We start from the raw sequence: 23,214 nt of genomic DNA, 5'->3' as shown, positions 1-23,214 counted from the left end.
ACAGTGCGAGACGTCACGTCACAGAGCCCCGTATTTGAGAATAACTGTAAGACACCTTTTGTAAGGCTTAATAAAAATGTAAAACTCGACATTTTGGGAATAATAAGTCACTCAGTGCAGTTCCAGAAAGATTGAGCTGCTGCTATACTTGCTGAGCAACCGAAAGCGACCATTGTTGAAAGTTGGACTTTGTAAAACAAATGCTCGGAAAGAGCAGAAACCAACCGTCTGGCAAGCCACCGCCAATATCTTGTTCGTCCCAACGTTCTGCCGCCGCGGCGCCCCAAAGTAATCCTTTGAACAAGCCGATCTAAAGGCATAACTTGACGGGGCAAGGTGTACGCTCCTGCCCTAATCATTGCCATAGCGTTGTCATTACCATATTCAACGTTGCTTTGTAACGATTATAGGTTAGATTTCCATTTGACCAAGCTCATCTTCGCGTAATTCTTTTTAATCGATTTGCTTTCTCGCAACACCCGACGAAACGAAAAGATTCAGTTATCACGCGACTGGCTAAATGGACTCTGAATAATCTGCCTGAATTCTATAGGTGCATTTTTTTAACCTATACAATATCAATAATCGGCTGTGAAGGCCTCCGGCATGTCAGATTTTCTAATGGCATAGATTTCTTGGTTAATTTCGTCTACTACTTCAATCCTAATCAATTGTTCTCTTTCAACGTGTTCCTTTTCTTTGCAATTGGAGATACTGTATTTATTTATATATTTTCGTTAGTCACGGATGAATAGGCAGAACGCTTTTATTAATGTCTTTCTGTCTATCTATGCCTCCTACAAAAGCTTTTCCATTTCCTGAGAGACACGGCGAGCGTGAATTTTGCATCATGACCTTATCCCAGGGGATTTTCGATGAACTTGACGCAAAGCGTCCGTTTTCCTAATAAGCACAGTCACCCTTGGCTTCATTTCCTAGAAGTCAATGGATTTCGTATTGGATGTTTCTTTCCGACAAAGAAAGTTTTTATTGTATTGTTTTTTCCCCATAATATACTGTTATGACAGTGAGTGCTGTATTGAAAAGGACAGGGCCTTCCGGTGTCTTTCTCTCGCTTATATCAGAAGAACTGCACCGTGATTTATTCGAGAGGCTCAGTACTGGAGTTAGCCGGCTTCAGGCTGAAGTCAGCACTGCTATCACCAGGCTTCGTGATTCCTTTTGCGTTTGTCAATGCAATAATACGCTCGTAAGAAGAGCGCGCTCTTCCTGCCGCGTAGATGACTCGCCGTTGCTGTAAAAGCAAACTGGCGGAAGCCGACGTATAACTCGGCAGGGGCGCCCTCAAAGCCGCTAGCGTCGCTTCGCTAGCATGAAAATATGAGCTAGCATGAAAATATAAATGCTGAGGGGCGCCTTTTACCCACAGATACTTACATAGGCCGACCAGCTCATTCGTTTGTCGACTCTAGCCGACTAACTCAGACGCATTCAGACTCGCACCGACCGGTGAGTCTGAGTGCGTCCGGCTGAGCCTGCTTTTCGCGAGCTTGAGCAAGAGTGAGACTCGCTATGTCAAAATTTGATGAGTCTGTGTCCGAGCGAGCCCAAGTAATATGATTTCTTGTGCATCTGCACTCTGAATAAGCCCTGCTGCTTGTGCTTTTAGTGCGCCAGGGTTCATGTGGCGCTCGAAAATCCTGATTTTTGTGGATCTGAGTCCGAATGAACCTAACACGTGGAATTTTTCGCGAGCCTGAGTCCTGATTGAACGGGATATTTGCAAGTCTGAGTCCGAGTGACGTGTAAGGATAATGTAATTATATATTTAGTGAGCCTGCGTGAGTTCTTATTTTTTTGCTTACCTACGCGTACTTCTTCAAGAAAAATCAGTTAGGTGAGCTGGTTCAACATTCTTAAGGAAGAGATTCTGAGGAAGAGATTCTCCTCGTCGGCCTAATGTGACCAGTCCCCTGTCCACCTGGAAGCAATATGTCTTTTCCATCATCCTTTTCCGTACTTGGGATTCATTTCTTGGGAAGAAATATTCGTTCTCGACGTCAATGTAATAACGCTCAGCTTCTACTGAAACACTGTGGCACAACGATAACGTGTAGGTGTATTGTAGGTGTAGGTTTACACGTAGTGCATTTTAAGAGATGCGAATGCACAAAACTCTACGCTCCTACGATAACATATTCGGAAAGGTGTGGTTTCCGGGTAAAAAAAAGAATGTCGCCTTGCTAATGCATCTGCCGAATTAATGGCAGCATTTTTGCGAACTCGCCCAAGACAAAACCACATTCGATGCTTAAATTCATCAACTATTCAGTAGCGCTGAAATTAACTTTTCCCAAGTCTCTCAGGTAGTAAAAAGTGTTGTGGTGCGATGTGCAAACGGGACCATAAGTGAGAAAAGAATATAGTCTCGCCTACTGCTGACCTTAACTCTCTGTAATGTGTAAGTATATTGCGGTTTTGGAAAGTACGGGCAAGCTTATTTTGCTGGCTTACGTAGCAGATTGTCTGGGTTTAGGTTTAAAAGTTTGGTAACTCAGAATTCGCGCTTCACCTGAATTTGATTGTAGATGTATGGAAATACTCGTTCTAATGTAAGAGCAAAGGTAAGGGCCAATTGTAAATTGAACCCGCAACACACAGCCTATTATAGATGGGTGCCCTCTGTAAGAGATTCTCGTGAGTTCGCAGCGATACCACTAAGGAAAGGGTCGTCATAGTGCCGATTGCAGAAATGTCAGTGTTCTCTGTATGCGAGATGGGCTATTTCCAAACTGCTGAAGATTTGCAGCTGAGCTAGGTTAGAGCTTAAGACCCTGGAAGTTCCTCACATGACATTCAGAAGACATATGCAGCAGCGCCGAATCTAGAAAGTAAAACAGGCACGTATGTAGCTTACTTATGTCAGTATGGAGGAATTTTCACCTCTATCACTTCATTTAGAGCACTCGCCTCTGTTACTCTTGACCTGAATAGACAGACGATCCAACAAAATAACTTGAATGGGTAATCTACGTAAGCTTTAGGCTTTAGTGTTGGCTTCATTAGAGAGAGTGGAGCAATATACACAGAATACCGCCAAATCCAATTGAGGAAGAAACTTTTTCACATTCTGGACAGCGTCTTGTACTATTGTGTTTTCTCCTTAATTTACCACATTGACTAGCGATTGGCATGGACCGTGAATGCCGAATGCCACTTTCATAGTACGAATGCCTTTTAGAGCAAGCGTAGCAAATGCCCCAAGAGAGTATGGACTTTGAGATCAAATATATCGGAAGTGCAACCACTCCAACTGACAGCAAATCAATCCACATAAAGGCAGCTGTATTTTGCGATCACCATGAACACTGCAATTAAATCGAGGAAAGCCGTAAGCTAAGGCACTCTTTCGGTGCTAACTTAGAACACAGATTCTAATAAAACAATAAAGTACAAATGACATTCCCTGAGCAAAAGCACCAGGACAACGAATTCGCGTTATGTTTGGTCAAGGTACTGTGAGGGGCGCCTTTTACCCTCAGTACCCTTCATTTCTTTCATGAAAATAAGATGATATTTGGTTGTATTGTATTCCATTGTATTGTAGTCTGCTATGAATAAGACAACCAAAGCACCAAGTAGTTGCTGCTTGTAGTGGTAAACAAAAATGCCGGGCTTTTATATTGCTGCTGATCGAAACGGGCACAGTGTACATTTTAACATGCCACTGTTCCAGGCGACACCATATGTCGGGTTTCTTCTTTGTTTGGTATATAGTGTAAAATATTTAGCGTATTTTCCAAGGGATATTCTCTTTCTGCCATTTTTTTCGATACATCCTCGTTCTCAAGCACAAAACCGCGTCACTGCTGCCGCTGGCATGTGTCACTTGGAGGAATAGTCAATAAATAAACCGTAAAATATGAGGACACGAATCTTAAGAAAATTGGCATGGCTCCCTTAGCTGTGATTTAGACAGATCGTTCGACATTGCTTGCCAGTTTATTACGTACGAAGAGAGAATGGAGAAAGCTCTTGCGAATGTAGGAGACCCAGTAATAATTTATCTTCGCTCAAAAGTGTTGGACTGTATGGTATTTATGCGCCGTGCACTAAACCTTCGTTGTCTTCGTAGCAATCAGAGCAGTCCTTCGTTGTATCGAAGCGCAGAGCAGGATGTACGATGCTTTTAGTGGAAGTGGAAAATTCATAATCTATTAATGTCACTTTTTTTGCGAAATAGCCGTCGCACAAGAGTGCCCTAAAATTTGCCTTATAGGTGCTTCAAAAACGGCTTTATAAAAGCTATATGGTCATTCATTATAAGAGATTTCGCATGCTGATACAAAGATATAGAAAAAATGTTATCCTTATGTTAGACGAAAAAATATTAAAACAACGAAAAACGTACACATAATTTGCATCCTAATAAAGAAACTGTTAGGGTGCACAGCAACTACTTCTGCGTAATGTGTGATATACTGGATGAAAATATTACCTCCATCCAGGTAGCGCTAATAAATAATGCACACCTTCCGTCCGGCTTTGAAGATATTCGCTTAAATAGAAATAAGTGGTATGCAGGAGGGTAAAGACGAATTTATCGATATTTTCATAATTGTATCTTTAGAATCATTTAAGGTTGCACGCTAAGCGAAAGAAGCCCCGTTTGAACCTGTTTCAATTTGACGCAACTGCCGACAACGGATTTACTACGTCATGTGCTGGCTATGCGAACTTTTACTGTCTACACAATCGTGTTGGTTTGCATTGCATTAACTTATGCATAATAAAAGTACCTTCCTTATACTTGACTGCAAGTTTCTTAGCGCAAGAGGTTGCAGCAGTCAAAAAAAAATAGAGTAGAGCGCATGCTTATCAAAGTACCCCCGTAACAGTCGCTCAAAAATATTATTCAATCACTAACCGCGCGCTATGATTTTAGTGCAAAACTACTTATGAGCACACTCTCCAAGCTATGTTTCTCAGCATGCAACGCAATATCAATAAAGAAAGTGAGCAACATAGAAAGCTAAATGAATTATGTATTATGCATATGTTGGAAAGTTTGGCACCATGTGTGATGTAGGCAATTCTTCCTCGCTTAGCCAAACGATACATATGAAACATAAAAGCCCAAACAAGCAAGGAATTCTAACAGAAAATTTGCATAAATGTTGGATTACGCGCATTCACTCTTCAAAGAAAGTTCAAGTAGGCACTATGCATAAAAAACAAACGCATAAAGCAAAGAACGTAATCACAGCAGTCCTAAATAAACGTATTATACTTGACATCATACCAGTCAAGTGCTCAAATGTAGAAAATTGCAGAATAATGAGGGGAGGAGGGAGAGAAACTGAAAAAAAAATTCTGGTCTTCTTTTTGGTCAAAGTATCAGCAAAATGAAGAAATTTCGAAGTTTCTATGCGTCTTGAACACCTTAAAGTGGAGCATTAGCGTTCAATGCCTCACTGTAACCCGACCTTCTTTTGTTAGTTACATTTCACGGAATTGGTGTTGAAGTTCTCGGGAAAAAATAACATGCTTTTTTCCGCGTAATAACTTCTCGAGAGCAATTCTCACCAAGCATAAACAGGGTTTGAAAACCTGCGTCTGAAAACAAACGAAACTCGATGCTCTTGGCCGTTGCACCGCATGCCTCATTTGTGACGGCACACCTCCCATAATGCTGGAGAAGAAAACGGCTGTCCAAAGCGCTGACCGCGCTGAGTGCCACGTGCAATCAATATTGTGCGTGTCGAACCACAAAGGCGCTGTTCTTATTAAAGCATGCTTTAATGACGAGTCTTATTATGGAGGACCATGACCACACGGTAAAAAAAAGAAAAAAAATTGACAATGAGCAAAAGTGTGCGAAAAAATTAAAGAGGGCCCTTCGACACGTGGCTGTGTATCTAGTTAAAAAGAGTGTATCGATTAAAAAAAAGATATATAAATCTCTATCGGCGCGTAACTTCCTAATCCTGGTCACAAATACAAAAGAACGCTTAGCAGATCACGTGGGCGCCCACGTCACTGTGTTAGCGTCACCTTTCTGACGAAGGGCAGACTCACGTGAAAGAACTGGCAATTAAATGTTGGTACACTTGTGTAACCTTAAAAAACACGTGTCGAGTTTGACCTCAAAAAAACAATAAAATGTATTCGTTAGCAAAGTGAGAGCGACACCTCGGGGTAAATGGGGACGGATTCTTTACACACTGGCATCGTACTGTCAGACTGATGATCGTGGCCGACTAACAAAGGTCACACGATGCCAATGAACTATTCAATAAACGGCAATAAATACACCAATAAAAACCGCAGAGAAAGAATCAAAGTATAAAGGAAGCGGTACTTTCACCCGTTTCTAATGGCACGTCGTTAAATTAATGGGACATGACGACGGATCTGGGCGTTGTTGCCTGACGATCATTAACGCATTGCGTCACTGCAGCTGAAATTTCAGTTTCGTGCTTCAGCCTGTGGCCAATAATTACTTAGTCGTAAGCGAACCTTCAATGCCTTTTCTTTTCTTTCTAAGAAGGGAAATGTCAGTGTATTCCGGTATCCTGCATTGAGCTTCAGGGATCGCCTCCATAAGCTTTAAGCCTTCGATTCTGTTCACTATACATCCTTGCTACGTTTCTGGCCGAAAGCGAAAATTAACTGTTTTAATGGCTTCTAATTGCCATGTGCTGGCCACAAAATATCTGAGACATTTTATGGTGAATAACAGTAGAGATAAAAAGTTGTCGCAGTTTCACCTAAAAGGCGAAGCATCAATTGCGATAGCAAATTTGTAGAGAGCTATACAGAGTAATGATATTAGCTTTATCAGCTTTATAAACTTGGACATGCAGCAGCACCGGCAACACGCAGAACTGTTGTCGACGCCGTCGGCGTTTTGCCCGCGTTCGCTCAAAATGCGTGCGGCGTTGGTGACTGTTGCCGGAGCCTCTGATATAAATAGGCACTTGGTGCCGCAGCTAAGCGTCGCCTCCCTTCCCTGCCCCTCCCCCCCTCCCCCACAGCCTTTCGCGCGTCGGAAGAAGGTACGTTTACTCTACATATATATTGATTGTAGAGGAGGAAAGAGACGCCTACTTCTGCAGCCCTTAAGGGAGCACAGCGCAGAACGCGCGTTTGTTCTCCGCCGTGCGTTCACTCCCCGTGAAAGCGCGCGTCCCTCGCGCCCTTTCACTCGCACATACAGCGTTCGGCGGCGCGCGGCGACGATTTCATCTCCATTGACGTCATACGGAACCTCACGGCGACGGCGACGCCGACGGCAGAAATCTGCTTTTGAGTGTCCATATAATTGCTATCGCAATAAAATTTGCAACTTTCAACGAAAAAGTTGAAGTACAAGAACGCACTTACGCACTGTTCAACATGAATTCAGCCAACACGACGGTTTAAAACGTTTTCTCTGAAATATATGGTATCAAAACAGGTGAAATGGGGGGAGGGGGGGTGCCGGCTATACCACGCCTGTGGTATGTGTTATGTACCAGGCACTTGAACATGCTTGTGGCGCTGGTGCTCGTATGATCACACAATTTGTGTGCTTGTGACTTGTGTTTGTGTCTGTGTCCTTGTTGATATTTTTGTTTTTCTTGCCTTCTATTTATTCCTTCTTGGCTGAGTAATGTAGCGAGAATGTTAAAATTGCTGCACCCAAAAAGACCCGCATTTGCCGTTTGCTACATAAAAAAAAGTTGAAACGGGTGGCTGTTATACCATACTAGACTGCGCATCATTTTTGCGTCAGAGCGTTAAGTGGTATTATCAAAAACTCAAAAATGCTTCCCACGTTACGATGTATTCGTTTCTTTGTCCAAGATATCCAGCTTAGCTGCTGATTCCAGATTGTTTGTTTCCAGAAGACCAAACATTGATAAAAAAAATCTACGCATAGTGCAACTCAGGAAACACGCCCTCTTACTTCATTCTGGCAGCCCTCAATCAGCTTTCACTAGGCACATAGTAGAAACAGTAGGGGCACGCAAGAACATCTAGAGAACTCAGCGTACTGAAAGCGCCATTAGCAAAACTTTCGTTGACGCCGGCAAACGTCGATGTAATGGAATTCGCCAATGAAAGGAATCGCTGTCTCTTGTTGAGGTCTTCTTTGTCTCGTTTTCTTTTATAGCGTTCCACTTAATAGGCAGTACAATGTTACTTCGGGCACGTAGCCTAGCGCGAAACACAAGGTGGTATGGGTGATGAATAAACATAAGGGGGGGGGGGGAGGGGCTAGGAAATGCTGTGCACACACACGCAGCCTACAAAGACGGATCCCCTCCAAATTACATGCACGTGACGGGAATGATGGGCGACTCGGGACGGTAATTTAAAAGCGCATTCATAGTTGGTCTGAAGGTTGCCAACGTCTATAGATGCTTTCAACACAATGTAGGTTATTGCTGCATTCCGCATATACAGGAACATCGGTGGTCATGACGGGAAGTGCAATGTAACTTTCAGAAGTCACATAGGCCTAATACGTTTATTAGGTGTTCAAACTTACACGCCGCACAGGAATGTGGCGCCGGGTATAATAGCTCTCATCATTTACTTGATTCTTGTTAAGCATGAAGAGAGAAACTACACCGCGAACGGGACGCGTCTTTAATACACAAGCGGACAAGTGGATTAGCTGCTTGTGATTGAAGTTTGATGTAATTTACCATGAAGTCACAATGAACAGGCCCATTAAACCTATCAAGCTAGTCTATATTCTGCCTACAGCTTGTGTCTTCGCGCTGAAAGCACAATGGCATCTTTAAGTGACAACACGACCCAAGAGAGCTGACCCGTCTCTTTCAGAGGAAATTCAGTAGAGCTGCAGATATTGCAGACGAGATAATAACCCCTAGCAGTTGTTGGAAAAGTGTCAATTCCTCATTTCCAACACTGACAGACTGTGTCGTCTAACCCTGTGTACTGGATAAGAGGCCTTTTCTTGAAGGCCACTTTCTGAAGGGCCCAGAATTATTTCAAGGCAACAATACTTTCGCTTCGTGTACGGAAAATTTATTGCGTAATACTGTAAATCCTAACCTAAGGAATCACAAATCCTGCAAGGTATAGGTGTCACTGATGCTCAATATCAAGAAAGCCTCCCCCCACCCCTTCCTCCCGCTCTCGTTTCATTTCGTGTTAAAGCTCTAAAATAGCTTTCTCGCCCGTGGTAAACAACTCTATTACGTATTAAAAATGGAACCCTGGGAGTGCCATTCATTTTTCAAAATGTGGAAGTGCCATGTCACCCATGAAGGGCTAGACAAAAAACCATAAGGTCGTCTAAACCATCTCGTATGTTTTTTCTTTGTTCTATTACGTGAACAGTGCCAATATTGAATCCTATATGACAGCCCAAGAAGGAGTTCCGTCTGCAGTTTGTGGCTTAATCACAGCTCCCACAAAAGTGTGGCTATTGGCGCGTCCGTTTATCACCGATGAGAGCAGACGCAGTGACTGCCAACAATGCAATCAAGAAAGCAACGAGCACCGAACGGCCGGCGTTTCGCGCTCACACGTTCACGTCAGGCTCGTTAATTTCCAATGAGACGCGGTCGCTTTATCTCTGCTGCTCTGTACAGCGAGTGAGTTGTTTTGCAGAGCCCTCTCGAATCGGCAAAGAGTCGGCAAGCGAGTGATTAACTGTGAGTGCTCGAAAAGCCAGTGCATTTCTGAGCGATTGAAAGAGAGTGAAGGAGTCAGAGAGACGGAGTGTGTGTGTGTGCTTACGTGCGTGAGTGCCTCATTGTGCGTGCTATTATGTTTTAGCGTGGAAGAGCGTGCGAGCGTGGGTACGCATGATAACCTTCGGAGAAATGGGGAAAACCCAATTGCACCAATTGCTGGCTTCGCAGACTCGCCGCAGTTACTGTTGATAGGAATACACCCGAAAAAGAAAGATTATTTCCTTTCCTTCGGCCGAGTTGAATTAGTATGAGCATGTTTTAATGTCCAACATGCTTTCTTAGGCCTATTTTCGTTATTAGAATGGCCTCATAATGGCAAGAAGGCATCAGTACGTTGCCATTCATGTGTGGGAAAGCTGGAATATACAGGAACGTATAAGGCTCAATTTGTGCCATTTGGCATAGCGTATTATGAAAAATAAGAGTCGCAATTGAAACTAAGCAGCTCACATCTTATGGTAATAGAATTTGGGAAATAAGAGTCCCTCAATCTGGGGCACTTTTCGACTTTAGGTGTCCAGGGTCAGATGCCCGCTATGCGAAAGATATACAAAGAACTCTCGCTGCTTACACACAAGGAGCAGTGAGAAGCAGGGATAGAAACCTGAGGTATATTGACCTACAGATATCTGCGCAAAGTTTGCTTAGTGGCACTTAGACGTAGAGCTTTGCGGAGTTGCTTCGCAATCGATATCTAATAATTAAACGCACGCACTAAGAAATTTCCACACGAATGCCAGTTCACTCTTTTGTGTTGCTATTCCTTCCTCCGATAAACTCACGTGTTCATATCATATTGCGCCTCTTGATACTGCGAGGGAGGAAATGGACTTGCCCATGCTTTTCGCGATATCTGAGAGAGAAATGGTCTGTATCAAGCAGAAAAAAAATCTCATGTACTCTAATATTTCTTTCAGAGCCTTGTGATGTTCTGTGACGTTCCATAATAAAGACAACTTCGAGCAGCCTTTCCTTTTTTCTTCTTCTTTGAGAAACAGTATTATTCTGTTGTCTCTCTGTTTTTCAACTTGCCGAACTACGCGAGAGTGTCCCAGTGAAGTAGAAGAGAAGCTAGTCATCAGGGAACGAATGGGAACAATAGCGAAGATGGCAAGAACATATTTTTGTATAAATAATTACCCCACGCATGCTGTAATTATAACTTTCCAATCTACAGTAGACAAGATAGACTGTGGCAAAAAAGCAGAGCGCGCTCAGGGCACCCCTCTCTAGCGAGAAACACGTTATTAATTATTCAAGCTAGTAGGACTACCGCGTTATAACTTATTCTGAAAAACTGTCCAAAATTAAGCCTGGGATCGGTAATGTATTACCACAAGGTTAATCTGCAGCGCCTGAACCTAATTTACGCTCTTGAACCTAATTTAAAATGACAAGCATAACATGCGAGCTACTGCATAGAACGAAGCTGCGCAATCATATAAAATAACGAATCCAACACAGAACGAGTTGGCTCATAAGCTGTTCTCACAGGATTGCCGTTGTTTTGGTGCCACAATTTGTTTGAAATGCGGAATGTATATTCCGAGTCAACTGAAAGGAGAAAAGCATGCACAAGCTAAACCACACATTCTTTGTCTGCGCTGGCTGGAGCAGTGTGACACTTGAAGGGTTTGTTCTGTGCAGGCTACAGTTAGGAAGTGGCAGGAGATTAGTTTTGGAATATGAGAAGCCACAACACCACAAATTCATGTATTGCAGAGTAAGAAGTTTTCCAGTCTCGTTTTCCGTATTGGCAATTTAATTTATGCTTGTCGTGCTTGCTCCCTGCTTCAGAGGTGCACTTGTGCGGAAATAAGCGGGCGTGTAGCGGAAATATGGTTTCTCCGACTATAGCTATAGCCAATGTAGGAGGAAATAAGTGGGCGACATTAAACGGGGTACAAGACGACTTGTCGTTTGTTGTGACACCGACTTACGCTTGGTCGAGTTTTCAATTTTTAAGTTTCGCAAGAATGAAAGAGAGCTGAAGGGTCCTGGGGGTCAAGTCTCTGTACATACGTAAAAAAGCATCACTAAATAATGATCTCTTTTCTTTTCTGCTTCTGAAGAGCCATAGACAATTTGTGCGTAAGACGTTTACTGCACTCAGATGTCCGATTGTTACCGCTTTGACTAAGGTCGACGCGAACCACCACCCCCATATTTGGCAGTGTACTTGCAGGTTTTGCGAACTGCAGCAACCACGCTGCTGTTTTTTGCAGCTCTTGAGGCTGTCGCTGCTGAAATTAGGTCTGGGGATACGGCTGATGGTTCGAACTGACTTTTTCCCCAAGACGGCTTGCTAATTATTATTTATTATGGTCAACAAGACGTCTGCAATGCAGGCATAAGGTCAGGAGTTGTAACATGCGCTCGCAGCAGTCCAACAGAAACCGCCGACTGTGCACTGAACACAATAGTACCTCCTATCACGCCCGGAGTCGTGAAGCGTGACTCGGTGTGGCCGCCAGAGATAAGCGTCACGCCCACGTTCGCAACATATGCAGTGCTACTCCTGGCGTTCGCTTTGGCTAGTCGAGGACTCGGGAATCCGAAACCTCTTTGCAGTCCCAAGGGTAGCTACGACGCACTCAGTGTTTCCACCGGACAGCAAAGTCAAACAAGAAAGAAAGCTAAGAGAAAGTACACGAAGAATCCAGCTCATTTCGTCGGTGAGGTTCCCAGAGTCGACTGTATTTGCTTGCTTCGAAATTTTCATTCCTTTTTTTTTACTTTCTTTTTCTCAGAGCCACGTGTAATACGAACAGGATAAACCATAAACAGGCGAGCCATCTGTGTGTGCTTTTGAAGCCCCTGATAGCATTCGCAGCTGTATCGAGTTCCCGCATTTTGCAGTCTTGTTCAAGTCACTTTACAACACGTTTTCATAACAGTGGGTTGCTGTTTCCGTTGTTGTCTTTCTAATGTCCTGAAACTGCCCTCAATTTCGCTGTTTCGGATTAAGTTTCATGAAACTGCAACCTGGAACAAAATTTTAGGTTGCATTTATTGCGTACCCTTTGTCTTCTCCGCTACTTGCTGAGTAAAACTTGTGTGTCCCTTGCTGCGAAAGCCGAGAACCTGCTAGGACGTTGATATTGATCACATTTCAGACGATACATTTCCGCCACCTCTTCTTGCTGATAGAATGACGGCTAAAATGACGTCGCGGTAAAAGAAACTTCCGCTATTTTGACGCAGGATGGCCGACGTGTAAGGAAGGTGCCAAGCCCAGTAGATGCCTGTTCGCAAGAGAATGTTTTTATATGTTCGTGTCTAAGCCAATGCTTGGAAATGTACCTACATCTACCACAGTCATATAATAAGAAGCCAACTAAGACACCAAGGACAGCATAGAGGAAATTACTTGTACTTATTAAATGAATAAAAGAAATGATAAATTAATGGAAATGACCGTGGATGAAAAAACAATTGGCCGCAGGTGGGGCACGAACCCACGTCGTCTGGCGAACCCACCCACTTTCTATGGTATTTATGATTACCTGCTAAAACTAATCCTAGGAGGGTAAGCCAGCGCTACATCTACAACAGCTCATACTTGTGTTTTCCAAGTTTTTCCTATGTCGCTACGTAAAGCTATGTGTATTTCTTGTGGTCCCACTATCTGCAAAAGTGTGAACTTCAGTACATGTTCTTATGCGCCTTTGTTTCCTCGTGTGCGGAACTTTGCATGCGTTCACGTTCTTAAACCGCCTTCTATTATTCCTTGGGTTTTTCTGTGTTCGTAAATTTTTTTGTACGCCATACGATGAACATTATAGCAGGCGACGCACTGAAGGCTTCAATCCATTCCTTAATATAATAACAACAAAAAATAAATAATAAATGAACAGCGGGAGTAGACAGTATGTGACGTGCAATGAAGCGGTTGAGTATGTATATATATATATATATATAGAAGAAACGGAGGCCGACGAATTCTTTAGACATATAGACACTAATCTTGCACATTTAGAGTAATTCATCTCGGCGACTTCGAGAAAAGTTTCACCTGTCAAGTCCGCTATTTTCTGCCAAAACATTTAATGCAGCTTGGAGAGTGATGCTTCGCTACAACTAATTATCGCATATATCAATTGCAGAATTTTTTCGAGCACAGCGGAGCACTTGAAACGTGGCGAAAAGCTATTCTTGAAGCCATTTTCAACTGCCAATTTGAATCAAGCGTCATCACCCCTTTTCAATTTGAGCAGCCTCTTGATTTAGCCTATAGTGTACACAAGTATAATACGCTGATATAACGGTAAACCTATTCATCTTTGTGTATTAAACCTGTGAGTAGTTAAACCTGTTCCCTGCATGACTCCGTGTTCACGGGGTATAAAAGTATTGAAGAAGTGTGGAAATGTCTTGATATTCGCGAGTGGCTACAACAATAATCGCACTGGAAAAACTGATCGCAAGACACAATTCGGCTGAACTTTCTCCGTCTGCTGAGTATGACCAATGTGCATATTACCAACATCAGCTGCATACGTGGCCAATTATCCCACATACATGCAGCGCGAAAATTACAAGATCGAGCATAGTGCTAGCAACAGCAGCTTTGTGAACGCTGCCTCTCTTCTCGTTTACGCCTCGACTCTCGAGTATTCACGTTGTATGTACGACTTGCAATGTCCCGCGAAGAAACCCAACGAAACGTGTTCATTCCTAGCTATACATCATTAACAAACATAAGTGAGAGACTGCACAAAGAGTCGAAAAACAGCATTCCGGTGCATTTCTTAAGAGGTTACAATTTCGCACGCGTCGCGCTTCGTGTTGAAACAACTCCGCAACAAATCGATGATTCGGTGGAATCAAAGCGAACCAGGCCAGCGACAATCACAAACAGCGCAGATGTGCAACCTAAGTTTGCGAAGAAAGCAGCAAACTTTCCGCGCCCGCCTGCCCCGGCCTCACACATTCTACGCATGGCGTCAAAAAAAAAATATACAGAACGAAGAATAAATTGTTAGGACTTAAGGCGCTGGGACAACCGAGAGCCGGTAGATTGGGTTAGAATAACTTGATTTAGGCCATTGTTATGAACAGCGGGACGGTGGGTTCATGGCGCTCCGCCCGGACACTCACTGTTTATGCGTGCCACGCCGTGAACATGCCGTAACGCATGGGACATGCGACAACGGATCTCTCGCAATGTGTCTGTTGCATCATTCCGGGCAGTGGGCTGTAGCGAGACAGCAGCATGTAGAGCGTGCAAAGTGCGGGGTGTCACAGTGCTGTCGCTTGTTTGCGGGCATTTTGCTCTTTCTCTCTCTCAAGCAAACACGCGCTCAGGCGAACAGACGCACACATACGCGCACGCGAACACAGGCACAGACACACATACATCTACACACGCGCACACATACACACACATACACAAAGGTATACATGCACGCGCAAAAAAAAACACACACATAAGGAGTGCATGCAGTATTGATGACAACCTAGCCCAGGGCCACTTTCATCGTTCCCTCCTCGCAGAGCCAGCCCTTAATCCACGTTATCTCGACATTTCATTGTGCGCTTAAGCAGTGTCGAGTATAGGGAGACAAATACGAAACTACCTTCTCCTGCTCTTTATCCTGTATATCTCGGGGCAGCACCGTGGTCTTAGCCGCAAAATCTGTGTGCTTTAGTGTGAGCGTGCGATCTGTGGCCGACAGTGTTCTCGTTTCCTGCGCTTTCGTGCACATTCCACCGCACGAATGCCATTCTTGTGCAACACGTAATCCGCTCAATTTCAGCAAGTCCGCGTCACCTGACAATAGCCCTCTTCGAAGTGCCGGGTGCTTGAGAGAGGCTAAACGTCTAATGTTACTGTCTTTGAGAAATGTAGGATTGTTAGATTTCAACTTTTCTTTAAATTTTTCTTCGCTTACACCCAGGGCCAGCACTCAGTAAAAAGTACTTACGATAGAACTTGTTCGTAAGGCCTCGATGACAACGAATCGTAACTTAGGACATATCTTTAGCAAAGGATAAGTAGTAAAGGATTTTCGTTTTTAATTGCAAGCAGCAATTAAAAACGAAAATCTGTGTAAATTTGGCCCTAGTTTCCTGCTACAACACTGGCTATAAATATTCCACATACCGTCGCGAATGCTTTTGTCATATAGAAGAACACAAGGGACTTAACATAACATCTGGATAAGAAGAACGATATTGTTAATTTTTACTATTTCGATCTCCTATTGTAGCTGTAACAAGCCGCCACTTCATCTCACGGTGTTGTTTTTGAGAAAGGTGCAGAAAAATGACGTAACGTTCTTTACGCCTAAGATCGCTTGGACCAAAAATATAGAAAATTATAGAAGAAAGCTCTTCAGCTTTAACCTTTGTGAGTTTTATTGACTCAAAGGACCATATGTGGTGTACTTACAAGTTCACAAAAATCGCTTAAACAGCTGGACAGCTTTTGTTTAGCTGTCTTGGAGCATTGAGATACGCTCCGTTGTTGTGCTAAAGATACATGTGAAATAGTTGCCTCTTTTTTTACCAATAGGTACGTCAGGTAATTTATTGGCTCACAGAGGTATGTACTGATTCATAAAAAATAACATGAAATGTTGGCAGCCTCATTGGATAATTCAATTCGGAAATATTTTCTCTGCCTGCGTTATGATGAATAGTATAATGGCTGTATTTATCCATGGTATTTCAATACGAATTGCTAAGCAAAGTGCAATTTCCAGGTAATTTAATCAAGGTACTCTAGTTATAACAGGTACGTCTGTCAAGGATTGAACAATAAATTGGGAGTTACGAAAAGAGCAAACACAGAGCAAACGCGAATCACAAGTAAAGCAGCAATGGTGGCATTCTATGTTCACATACAGGGCATCTAGTGGGTAAGATACATTTGTGTTTAGGTGTATTTCTTTATGTGTAGAGTTATCATACTCGAGGTGTTCGTTGCAAGATAGTTGTGGTTCGTGGTTTGTCTGAGTTCGGAAAATGAATTAAAAAAAGAACAATATCTAGGAGACGAGATATAGGCACTGGATCCAAAGTTATATTCCTTAAGGGCGACCCGCAAAGCGCATGCACATCAAATAACCGAGTGCCCGCAGGTGAAGACGAATAATGAACCCCGCGAGAGATATTTTAACAAGGCCGACGAATTTCAATTTTTGCCGCTGAATGACATTGTGCTTCGCGCAATAACGTTGCAACTTTTGTGTAAAATATTTCTTGACCCCGCTCAAAGTATGCCCACAAAGCTTTATACGTAAAATTTTGCAGCGCACTAGGAATTAGGATCCATTGTAATATGGAAAACTTGGGTCATGGAAAGCACTCCCGGGCGTATAAAAGTTACAAAATTGTGAAAGAAGTGGGTTATCCTTTGAAACCTAATTCATTAGACATGGTCTTAGCCATACCGCTTCCCAAAGAAGAAACTAAAGGAAAGTAACGCCTAGAAAAAGCAAAAGAAATGCCACATAATATACCAGGCTGTGTTTAATATTTACCACTCACCATCGACTTTAATCCTTCGCGTTTTACGGAGCTGGAAGCCGGTGCGCTCATCCTTTCAAAGTAACCGCGCACGGTCCATCAGGGGGGATTAGAATTGATCATCTTACTCGAGCACTCAAAAAGATGGGCAAAGGTAGCTTAGTAATTAGCCAGTGCCTGTGAGGCGAAAGGGTGGCTAGAATGGGATTATACTGACGCACAAAGAAGAATGAACAAGGAGATTCGAGTGGCACTAAGTTCCCTTTTTTTTCTTTTAGCACGAGGAAACAAAAGGAATGCCTAAGTTTTAAGCTTCTTGGTAATCTCGCGGGATACATTTTCTAATCCATGCGGCACCATGTGCTACGGTTCAGGTCCGGCACTGTACCTTTTGATCATGGTCGCTTCCTCTCGGCATGCTTTATCCTTCCACGCTTGTAATCCAATGGGATCTCTGTTACTGAAGGTCGGTGACAGTAGTAATTCGGACATGGCTGCAGAAGTTCATGCTCTTCAAGTCCATTTGAGCATATGCAAAATATACTAGGTAATCTTTCGATAAGACGATTGTACTAACGAGATTTTTTATTTACTTCACTTAACGTGACACAAAAGAAACACGACAAAAATTATGCAAGTAAGATAAAAACCGCCTCGTTGAAGCATGGGTCTTATGTCGGCATGCTACGGTCCGTATGCGGGCCAGTCTCAAAAGGCAAGAAAGAGGACGACTAAGGGCTAGTGTTGGTCGCCTTTTTTAACCGTAAGGATCTACATCTACATACCGTTCTGCCTTCTATCATCTTTTACATGTACATAAGCCCACTAGAGCGGGCTGCAGTCGAACTCACCTGACCGATCATGGAAATGAAGATGAAATGAGCTTATCTTTATTATGGATATGTGATAACATTCAAGCGACACTTGGAGTTCACTATACATATACGCGTATAGTGGTCACAACTAAAAAAAAATAACGTGGTAGTATTAGTCTTAGCTTTCAAAATCGCCATTACTTCACTGGCAAGGAAGGCTGCGCATTATTCGTATATATTTTATCCGAGTGAGTTTATGCATGAAAATACGTCGAAAAAAGAAAGACCAACAGCACAGCAATGCGAAAAGAGGCAATGATTTTGTTTGGTTTATGGCTAAGTGGCTTCAATGAACTGCGATGCAACTTCCTCGAGCGGTGAATACGAGTTCGCAGGTTTGATTCTCGCGCGTGACCTTCTGCTTCGTTACTGGCTTAACGTGGTCGTTCTGTGTCACTGCTTGCGCCATCGTGGGAATTTTGAGAATTAGAGCTGGACGCTAAGCCGCGTGGTGCCGACGCTTCACTCAACTGTCCCTGCAACCTTAGCCTCGTTTAAAATATGTTTCACTTACTGAGTAGAACCTATGTGGAACAAGATTAGGAGTGTAATTACTGAATATGGCTCGTGGTACACGGACGCACACACGCGCACGCCCTCTCACTCACATTCACGCGCACACCCAAGCACTTGTGGCGATCCAGGTCGGTTTCCTACCCGCCATGCCTAATTTACAGCCTCGGACAAATATCCAGGCTCAAGCACTGGCCCGCGGTCCGTTCGGAACGCAAATAGCACGACACCACACGGCGCGCAGTCGCCTCGCCCTTTTTCCGTGATTTATGAGCCCCGACTTCGCTCGACGAGCCGCTCGCGGGCAAACGCTCGGTTAATTAAAGCGGCCGACTCGAACGCTCTGTCAACAGCTCGCCGCGCAGCCAAGGCTGATGGATTGGCGACGGATAAGAGACGGGCGAGGCTTTCTCGCTCGTTGAGTCTTGCGTCGCTCTCACTCTATTTATTTTGGCTATGTTTCAGTGCTGTGGATGTTTTTGGTTGTTTGTTTGCTTGTTTTAATTTAACTGACACGGAAGCACGGAAGGCAATTAAGGGGCTCGGGAAAAGCACTAACCACAAGGACGCTGAGAAGAGACGAAGACGTAGCACTGTCTTCCTGCTAATATATATATATATATATATATATATATATATATATATATATATATCTTAATAGTGGACGCATATTATACCTTGGAGGGACGACAACGTAGAAGCAATCATGTACGAAAGACGCACATACACACATGTGAAGCAGAACCGTGAAAACCAGATATGCACCATATTTCGCGTAATTGAACGCGACACGTCCCCTGAAGCAGTCACATATCGTACCGTCCTTATCTCGAATATTATGCGTCCCTCTAGAGGTACACTATTTCAACTCACCCAAATAGATAAGATGTTAACCAATGCGTATAGAAGACTCCGTTAGCGTCGTTAAATGTGTACCTCCAGCAAGTTGTATCTTTAGCGAAATTGTAATATGTAGTACCTTATTCAAATAAGCACTACAAAAAATAAACAAAAATAACACATGTCTCATATGTGTCAAATCTCATGATGTCATTTGAACGTACATTGTTTTTTTTTTCACGTGTCACCTCACACGATCATACAAGATGACTGTAATTGTGCTATATGAGGCACATAAAATTTATTTGATAATTTGAAATTCACTAATAACTAAATTTTATCACACTGCCGCAAACTATACACATAAAAGCTACGAAGCAACATAATAGTTACTGCACCCGCGAAACCTTAAGAGAAGCTTATGCTAAACTTTACATAATGATGTACGCACTAAACATGTCCAGCTCTATGTTCCGACTAAATATCGAGCAAGTGTGCGCCTCATTATAAAAAAATGTACAATGCTGTGTTATCACTGACTAGTCGATTGTTGGGAGCCGCGTTAGGACTTGCTCTTCCTCAAAATCATCCCCCTTGTTGTGATTTGATTGAGTTGTTGATATCGTTGTCGATTAGCGTCATTTGTGAAATATGTTTCTGGGGGCCTAAAAGGCAAACTGACAGCGGTGCGATAGTTTTAACAAAAACATAACACAGCAATCAATAGTGTGTATGTGTGTGTGCGTGTGTGTGTGGGGGGGGGGCGGATAATCCTCAAGTCAATCACCGTCGGCATGAAATGTTATAATTGACGCCCTCTTCATCTTACAGTATGTGTGAGACGTTCATTCATGTTTAATATGCTTATCAGACGACGCAGAAAAACATCGTGTAATGACTCTTCATGAGCCGTTTATAGATTCGCACTATGTGTATCTATTGCTGCGCATGCAGGTTTTCCTGCCCTGCGAGAATTCTAAATGCAGGTGTAGCGTTTTTTATTGCTTGATGTGAGTGGACGAGCGAAACGAAGCTTGTTAGATAGGTTACTATCATTTGGCTGCAAGCTTGTTTCATGAATTGGCATTGCTGTGCAGGTGCTAGTGCTTTGAATGCTCGGCCTAGCTGCTAACGATACATTAATATCAAAAAATTTGCAAAAGAAACTTGGATTTACACCGATGCTCTCATATACATATCAGAGACTCCATCGCCATCTATAATATTGATGTTGTTTAACTTTCTTGTGTACATGGGTCGAACCAAACTGTACCAACTCTATGGAATGAAAATTTATCGTCCTTGTGTCATCTTTCTGTAACCTATTTATAATCCCATATTCAGCTAATATATATTGCGGTGCTGTTCTAAATGCTACAGAACCAAGATTGATAGATTGTTTCTGAGCATTGTAAAAAAAACGCCTATTTCTGAGGCTATAAGCTGCAACAGCAACCCCGTTTCCTAAAATTAGTAACATATAAAACTACTCTTACTTCTGTCTGCTGACACTGGCACTCATTTTCACACGCCTGCTGCTTTATTTTATTAAATTTATTCTCAACATTTCTACTCTTCATACTACACATACTTCAACTTTGCTCAGGTATTCGTTCCTTGCAATTTGTCGTTTTGTTTCCTTTTCCGCCAGATGTGTTTTATAAAATTTATAAGAAAACTTGTCTTTTCTACAAATCTTGTATATTGCTCTACCTGTTTTAAGTGAAGAAATATCACCTTGCTTTTGTCACTCGACGTCTGTACATATTATCATATCATCTGACTTGTACGGGCGAAATGTGCCGTGACATTTGCAACGAAGGAGAAAAGGTTCATCCACGTTACTAAAAAAACGCTGATTAGTTTATCGATTGAATAGCTTTACCAATTATTGCTATTTACAGTCTGCACGCTAGGCTCCTGAAATTTACAGCTGTGCTACGCAGAGCATTGGGAGTGACAAAAAATGAAAGCGATCTCAAAACCGAAAAGCTTATTTCGTTGTTTTATATCGCATGCACATATATAATCTCGGAGTCCGGTTGAGGAATGAGATTGATCCGGGTATAGATTTCATAGGGCGGAACAACAAAACTTACTCGGAAATGGCGCTGTCTCATTATTAGACTGCTCTTGACTTGCTGACGTCGCTCATAGGCTGGCCAATTTATAAACGTAAACGTTTTTCGGCCTTCAATTTTCGTTCACGATACCGTTTTCTTCCGCCACATCTAATCAAGCGCGTTTTCAGTGCCACAGAAACTTTCGCTACCACAGGAATATAAGAACAAAAATGTGCCCAACATTGATCGTTATACTACAATGAAATGAGGATGCCACGAAATGTGTTTATACTTTTTTTTTCTTCGCGGCGACGACAGAGGTTCCTTTTTCCAATCAGGACGCACCATCCATGCATTCAAATTTGAATGAGCTTAGTCGGCAGATGACGTAAAAAAATGTCACAACTGCGTCGAAGGTAAATGCAAAGGGAATAAAAAATGAAAGAAAAAAACTGCAGACTCACCGATTCTTGAGGATGATAGTATGAACGTGGGCCTGACACTTTTCTCGTGAAGCCAGAAGCAGAAGATAACGAGGTAGCGAGAAAGGAGATAACAAAGATTTCGAGATCCTTCTCTGTTTAGTTTGGAACTCCTGTTTAAACTGGAAGTTCACGACGGCAATAAATAACGTTCAGCAACACAACAAGAACATTCACTCTTTCTGCAGCAGCTTTGTCGCGTCTCTGCTTCTCTCTTTCTCTACGATTAGGTCCTTCTTCTCACAATTTCCAGTTTGAGAACGCAGCTTCCTAATGTAGATGCGATTCGAGACGTCTTCGTTGGTGGCCTATCTTGGCTAAAACCTTTTGAAGAGGTGATAAATGCGCTCGCTTCCCGCGTCTCTTAATGGGTTCCCAACGGCGCGCGAGCGCCAGAAGCTTTGAGGAGGGTATCTCTCAAGCCCGCCCTTTTGAATGGAGCGGTAGAACTTGCGAACGGGTAACGTAACGCGTGTCGTAACGGCTATTCAAGGGGCACTGCGTTCCCCCAGGCCTCGACGCAGGCGCTCTCCGATTGGTAGCAACAGTCGCCGCGACGTCAGTCGCAACGCCGGAAATGACGCGCGCACCCTATCGGCAAGCACGGGGTATGAGAAGGTGTAATCGGCCGGTACGGTGAAAGTTTCAAGCAGGCACGACATGGGGTACGAGAAGGGCAAAGAAAGGGGCAAGATTAAGTGCTATTTACGGGCCTTATATGGCTAAAAAAAGAAGCCCGCGAGTAAGTGATAATTCTCGTGCCATGATTGGACAGTGGCGCGGACGCACGTCTATTCGGCGTTGTAGCGAATAAGACGCGTGGCACCAACCGTTACAGGGAACGTAGACGCGCCCACCTCGAGCACGCAGGAGCATGCCGACGATAACGGAATAGGAGTGGCTTCACAAGAGAACACCGGCTGTATGGACGCCATCATTTCTTGTCGTTGCGGTAACCCATGAAATCGCAACCGGTGTGCTTAATTATATGGGCAATGAAAAGCGGAAGAAAGCGAGCGCAGCCAATCAGGGTTGTAAAACAATTGCGCAATTTTTTTCTTCGTGCTTACCTATCACATTCCGTAATGTTCGCTGTCTGACGCTATTATTTGTCCCCTCCTTCTCCATGGGGATTGCTTGCTAGGCAAATGCACTATGCACCTCTCTGCAGGGTATTTGTTCCGCGTTGAGGGCTCTGCATAAGACACAAAGCTACGCAAAAATAGAAAGCACAGATCATTTCACCAAGTTCTTTGTACCTTTGTACTGCTGTCACTACCGCCCTTTCATT

At 43.2% G+C, this 23,214-nt stretch overlaps 1 protein-coding gene across 3 annotated transcripts in view; it reads right to left on the bottom strand.

The window, feature by feature from the left end:
- Positions 1–22,294, bottom strand: part of LOC119463441 (uncharacterized) — a 96,907-nt gene extending 74,613 nt beyond the window's left edge. For all 3 annotated transcript variants that reach the window (XM_049655757.1, XM_049655759.1, XM_037724289.2), the window contains exon 1: positions 21,906–22,294. The gene's annotated coding sequence lies outside the window, so the exon portion shown is untranslated. The remainder of the gene's footprint in view (positions 1–21,905) is intronic.
- Between the last annotated feature and the right edge of the window lie 920 nt (positions 22,295–23,214).

This window comes from Dermacentor silvarum, chromosome 9 (assembly GCF_013339745.2).
Source record: "Dermacentor silvarum isolate Dsil-2018 chromosome 9, BIME_Dsil_1.4, whole genome shotgun sequence".
NCBI classification, from domain to species: domain Eukaryota; kingdom Metazoa; phylum Arthropoda; class Arachnida; order Ixodida; family Ixodidae; genus Dermacentor; species Dermacentor silvarum.
The sequence above is the reverse complement of the archived record's forward strand: the minus strand, read 5'-3'. Positions and strand labels throughout refer to the sequence as shown.